Below are 6,764 nucleotides of genomic sequence, written 5' to 3'. Positions count from 1 at the left end.
TGATTCGTAAGGTTCCTGGCTCTTCAGTTCTAACCTCAGGGACCTAGACTTTGCAGGATGATCCTGGGGTTCTTGGATGGAATATAGTAACTGCTCCTTTCGTTGCCTCTTCATGCCGGTCCTCCCGTCCCTTCACCTGCTCAGGTGTGTTTCAGGTTGTGGGAACATTTGCATTTGCATCTGTCCATTAGCTCACCAACTTCCCCTGACTTTGACTGTGCCTACCGCCTGTGGTCTGACTCTCTGTTTTCTGAATCCTGAAACTGGGAATCACTGAGCTGGCCAACTATTCTGGAAGGGGAAGAAATCGCCACAGGGCACTCAGCAGAATGTGGCCTCCTTCACTTCTTCTTCCCGTAAAGGATCCCCTGTCTGGTAAATCAGAGAGATCTCCCAAGGGCTTATTGAGACCCCCACCTCTCAGTGAAACAATGCAGAGAAACCCTAGGGTTTTTGCCAGGAGAGTAACCAGGATAGTCAGTCTACATGAAAGAAACATCTTTCTAGATAAGTAAAGAGAGACTAGATAGGGTGATGACAAAGCGTGGGTCTTCCTATTCCAGACTGCCTGTTTGGAACTGGTTTGATTCCACTCTCCACCACTTACTAGCTATGTGACCTCTGATAAGTGCTCAAACTTCCCATGCCTCAGTTTCCATGTTTAGAAAATGGGTATAATCTTACTTACCTCACAGCATGGTTATGAAAACTCGAAAGACATAAGCAGTGTGTTTCTGTTGGATATGCTTGAACTACAAAGTGGAGAAATACTGACTGGGATTGATGTTGAGAGGTAACATGGAGCAAGCGCCACCTTGACAGTGACACCATGAGCCCCGTAATCTCCCCAGGGCACACGGATTCACAGTATCGTGAAGAATGTGTGCGTAATCCCCCACCTGGCTCCAGCCCAGCACTCTGGCAGGAGACAGTGGTATCATGAATGGGATTAGGGCCTTTCTGGGACACACACAGAGCCATCCGGAAAAGGCTCTTCTCGTGGGAAAGGGAAGGTGATAAGGGCTCGGAGGAAAGGTTTTCAAATGAGCTTTCGTCTCAGTTTGATCTCAGGGAAGAAAAAGGAAATCTCTTCCTTAATGTAGAGCCTTCTGTACTCAAGTTTCCCTTCTAGGAAGGGAGGCATTTTGATGGTTTTTGAGACACCCTATCATTGTCTTTAAAACCCCTCAACAGTGCTGCTGAATTTTCTTAACCTTGACCTCTGATTTCAGGGCTTTCAGGCCAGAAGGAAAGGAGAGGAGGCCTTTGAAGTAGTCACTGCTGCCTACAAGGTGCGGAGTGCTGTAAAGGCAGCAGCCACCATGAGGGGGCTTCCAGGCTCCCACACCCCAATTCCATGGCAATGAGGGCTGCTGCCCTCAGCAGAGGTTCACAGTGACAACCACAGCTCCATCTCCTAACTCTGATGAGTTCCTCAGAGTTGAGAACAATAGTCTGTTCTTAATGGCGTAGGGGGTGTTTATGTAGAAATGGGCTGTTTAGTAGTTGAAATAGTTTGTCCTCTGACCTCTGTCTTTGAGATGTGCTGAAGTTGATTGTGTTTCTTATAGGAAGTGAGACAGAAAGAAATATGTTACCCTGAGCTGTCACAGGAGCAAAGCAGGTCCTCAGAGAGATGTGGTTATCTTGTGTCATGGGGTCACCAGCTGGATCTCCAATTATGTGGTCATTAGAGAAGAAGAACTCACTGATCAGCCCCAGTTCTTGTGGCGGCTCCTCTAAGCCACCATGTCCACCTGCACGGCTTCACTTGACAGTTCATTTATCTGCAGGAGAGGAATCTTAGAGACCAAGACAGAACAAGAAGCAGATGACTGGTGGCCATGGGGGCTGCCATCTTGCTCCCCTGGGATTGTGTAGTGGCTAAAGCATCCATCTGTGAACAAATATGTTGACAGTTCAAACCTACTGGTCACTCTGAGGGACATAGCACCTACCCATCTGTTTCCATAAAGATTTACAACCTTGGAAACCTGCGGAAGTTCTCTGTCCTCCAGGGTAGCTATGAATCACAATCAACTCCACAGCAGGTTCTCCCCTCAGTGTTAGGGCTGGCCAGCATTCAATTCATTCAACAGAGTTTGCCTGCCAACATTAAATCAACACCTTGAGATTTTAACTTATTTGTCATGCTTGAGAAGCATATTTTAATTCTTTCAGGGCTGTGGGAAACTGTTATCCCAGTTGTAGCATGTGCTGCCATCTGATGGGTATAAATATAATTGCATGTATGCGAAGAAACAGACCTTGCCCACCAAACCTACCACCAGAATCAACTTGGGACACATATATCCCACATGGTTGCATTAAAATCTGAATTTGATGTTGTTGTGTGACACTGAGTCAAAGTCAACTCATATCTGACCCTCTGGCGGGTTTTCAGAGACTGTCAATTGCACAGGAGGAGAATACACATCTTTCTTGTGGAGCAACTCGTAACTTTGAACCATGTGCCTTTGGGTTGGCAACACAATTTTTTTAGTTATTATTATTGTAAAAAACAAACATATATGAAGATACAATGGGGTAAGGGTTGGGAGAAGAGTAAGGATGGGCAGGGATGAAATCACAGGGCTGCACAATTTGGTGGGTAAAGGAAATGAGAAAGATCCAGTGGGGACCAGAAAGGACAGGAGCAAGGAGCAAGCTTAGTCCAATGGTGAGCATAGTCCAATGGTGATTAATTAATCTTATTCTTTTTAACAAAGAAATTGTCTTATTCACTTGTGGGTTTCTAATTTGGGAATGGGATGCAGACTCTCTGGCTTCTTCATGCTGAACAGGGATGTTGAGGTGAAGGGGGAAGGACAGCCCACTCTAATACCTTACTGGTGGTCCCGGGTTGAAGCAGCATGCCTTCCTGTTCAGTTAGAAGATATTTTCCTGACGTTTTCTGTCCTCTGGACTGCAAAGTGTTTGCCAAGGTGGATCCAGTGGGGATGGATGGCTGAATCCTGAGGCTCCACCCTCCTTTGCTTCCTTAGCTGGCAGTTTTTTTGTGGGGTGTGACTGTGAGGTCATGTGTGTAGTGTGCATGAGTGAGTGTGCATTTGTGTGTGACTGTATGATATGTATTATGTGAGAGGACTGTGGTACACGTATGTGTGCTGTGTGTGTATATGTGAGACAATCTCCAAATCCCTTCCACTTTGCCTGAACAAGGCTTAGTCTCAGCTGCTCACCTTCCTCTATTTCCTCTGAATTTCAGGGAATTTGTTTCCAGTTAGAACCATGCATTGCCCAGGCTTATGCTGGACTCTGAAGTTTTCATGACATTTTGTCTAGGTGTTTTCTTAGGTAACTCACAGATGTTCACACTCTTCATTATCTCCAAGTTTCATGGGAATCCTGGGGCTGAGAAGGACTGTGATAGAACTGGGAGGATGGCGCGAGAAAGAGTTTTGAAAGCTAATCTCTCTAGTCTCCTGCCAGCACTCTTGTGTAAACCAACAGATTGTCTGTCTCCAAGGCTGGGCATGTGGATACTCCTTAAATTGAATGATACAGACAGAGGTCAGCTCACGCCTGTCTCTGGACCTGAGGGCTGGCAGGGCTGCAGAGGAAGGGCAGGTGTGTCTGCGAATAGGGTCTTGGTTCTGCTGCTGGCGGTCAGGGAGCTCTGGTGGCCTAGTCTGTAGGGAGTTGTGCTGGTAACTCGAAGCTGGTACTTCTCTGGCAGTTCAAAACCACTAGTGCGGGAGAAAGATGGGCAGTCTCCTGTGCAATTCACAGCCTCTGGAAACCTGTAGGCGGCTCAGCTGTGAGTTGGTTCCAAGTAGTTGGCAATTGAGGGTTTTTGTTTTATTTGCTCGTTTTGAGGTTGGGCATTAGGTCTCTCCTGATTCTCATTACATCCTGGGGTCAACATTGTAAACTCATCTTGTCCTTTAGGAGGGAAGAGCCCAGGTGACACTTCTCCTAAAGGTGGTTGAATGTGGTGTTGGAAGCATGAGATCTACAGCCAAACATATGGCTCCCGGGTCAAACCCAGCGCTGCTATTCCTGAGCTTGGAGCAAGTTACCTAGATTCTCTGACTCCTTCTTCTCAACCGGAAAATGCAGACAATCACATGGTCAGGGATGCCGTTGGTCACAGTTGAGTTGCCTGTGACTCTTGGTGACTTGTATCACAGAAGGAGATGCTGCCCAGCCTGGCACCATCCACATACATCAGAGGCAGATTGTAATGAGAAGTAAACGGGTTAATACTTGTAAAGTGCTCTGAGCAATGTCTGTGTGGACCAAGTGCTCAGTAAACACTTGATGTCCTTGTTCTTTGCACCTAATTCTTTAAAAGTCATCAGCACCATCCATTCAATGCTTGCAGGAGACAGCTGCTCGAGAGATTAGATAGGACGTGGAGGGGCAATGAGTTTATTGAGGGAGGGAGGAACAATCTGGAAAAGGAGGGTGAGAATGGTTGTAATCAGTGTCACCCAATTGTACATGCCATATGTGTCAGGCTTATGTTCTGCTGTGTCTATTCTTAAGAACAAAAAAAAAAAAAGGCAGGGTTGTACCTTTCTCGGCATCACACCTGAGACATCACATCTACCTGCGTTCAGACATCTGCCCCCTGGCCTGTCAAAGCCTGCAGTTGGTACAGGTGGTATTAAGCTGGTTACAACTCACAGCGACCTGGCAGACAGTGGAACATGCGCAGCCTTGCCGGGTGCCCTCCTCAGGAGCAATCAAGCTTTGACCTAAAGGCTGATTCTTCTGCACAATGTGGACATGCTGTTGTTGAGGGAGCTCTGGTGGCCTAGTGGCAAGAAGCGGTGCTGCAATCCCAAAGGCTTGGGTTTAGAGGCTGCTGGCCGTTCGGCGGGAGAAGGATGGGTAATCTCCTCCGGTGCTATTAACTGCCTCTGAAAACCTGCCAGAGAGGGTCAGCTATGGGTCGGTTCCGACTCTACAGTAAACAACAAACATGTTTAGAGAACATAGAGGAACAGATTTTTTTAAAAATTTTTTTTAGTGGGTTGTGGATTCCTTAGCCTGAGTCCCTCCATACTGCTTCAAACGTTCCTCTCTTGCCTGACCCAGCTGGAATGTCTCAACAGAAAACACAGCCACCTCACCAGCGAGCAGGCTTGAAGACAGTGTCCTCATCACTCAAAGCTCAGTCCTCACTCGGCTGTAACCAGTCAGCAACTCAAGAATCTTTAAACCACGTTTTGATTTAAAACTACAAAAATGTCAGACCCAGGACACATTGCAAAAGTTGCAGCTTCTTTGTGCGTTAAGGGGATGTAGACCCATTCTAAGTTCTGGCAACTCTTATTAGATTTGACCTGCTCAGAGCTGATAGCCATTGCCCAAAGGCTGATTACAGCATGACGCTAACGATACAGATGTCAATTTTGCTGCTGAGGTTGGTCTGTTAGTGATAGAATATCTCATCCTTGGCCATTTGTTTCACAAACTACCTCTTAACTGAAATAAAAGAAAATGATACAGGATAGAGGGACCAGCAAGGGTGAACTTCTGAGGAAAACCAGATCCTGTTGAAAACCAGCTGCCCTGGAGTCAGCTCTGACTCCGAGTGACCCCAGGTGTGCTCCGCAGGGTGTCTGGGGACCTATCTTTCAGAAGCAGACCACCAGGCATTTCTTCTGAGGTGCCTCTCAGTGGACCTGAACTGCCAGACTTTACAGAGGTTCTGAGCAACTTAACCAAGACAAGCATGTCATGTATCTCACCTTCTCAATATTTCCATCCCTATTTTATTTCTGGATAAACTGAGTCTCAGGAACCTTAAGTAATGTGATCAAGGTCACAGAAGTATAAGGTGACAGAGCAGAGTGTCCACGCAGGGGAAATTCCCCACCTATCAATGCTATTGCATCAAGCCCATTTTACTATCTTTTCAAATGGCAAGGTCAACCTCCCAGTGGCTCTGACCTTCTCCAGAATGATGTCTTTCTCCAAGGACCGCTTCCTCCTGACAACATGCCCAAAGTATGTGAGACAGAGCTTCACCAACTTGCCTCTAAGGAGCACCCCAAGTTCACCTCTTCCAAGACAGACTCTCTAGTCCTTTTGCCAGTCCATGAGAGGCACAGGACCCGTCCATAGCTCCACCACTCAGTAGCACTGTTTCCTCTGTCATCCTTGCACTGTGAGTAAGAAATCTTTTCAGGCTCAAACAATTCTCCAGCACTTGAGTCGCTTTGTCCCGCCATATCTTGCTTTTGCAAAATAGTTTTATTCTGTATCTTTGCTAGCAAACCTTTTTTCATGCTCACATTAGAGAGCCTGGGCTCCTGTCTCTCTCTTCTTACTTAGTCGGAGGGAGGACCTCAGTGTATGGAGGACCCTGGAGTAGTTTTCTTGGCGAGCACATTTGAGGGGTACTCGGGCAACAGGGCTGCCAGGAGAGTTGACAGGGTAGCACTCGACTCTCTCTGACCTGTGGCCTAATGAAAACTAATCTTTAATTTTTCACAATCCATATGGAGCATTTGCAGGTTACCTTCTTCCTGCCCAGGTGGGGATGGAACAGATATGCAGCAGAGATTGCACTGAAGAGAGACAGGTGTGAACAGGTATGTGGCAGCGATGGCACTGAACTGAGACAGGTGTGAACAGGTATGTGGCAAAAATTGCACTAAACTGAGGCAGGTGTGAACAGGTATGCAGCAGAGATTGCACTGAACTGAGACAGGTGTGAACAGGTATGCAGCAGGGATTGCACTGAAGGGAGACACATGTGAACAGGTATGCAGCAGTTGTTGCACTGA

Source organism: Elephantulus edwardii, unplaced genomic scaffold (assembly GCF_000299155.1).
Source record: "Elephantulus edwardii isolate Elephantulus edwardi_28Jun2011 unplaced genomic scaffold, EleEdw1.0 scaffold00118, whole genome shotgun sequence".
Lineage (NCBI taxonomy): Eukaryota > Metazoa > Chordata > Mammalia > Macroscelidea > Macroscelididae > Elephantulus > Elephantulus edwardii.
Note: the sequence above shows the minus strand (reverse complement) of the source record.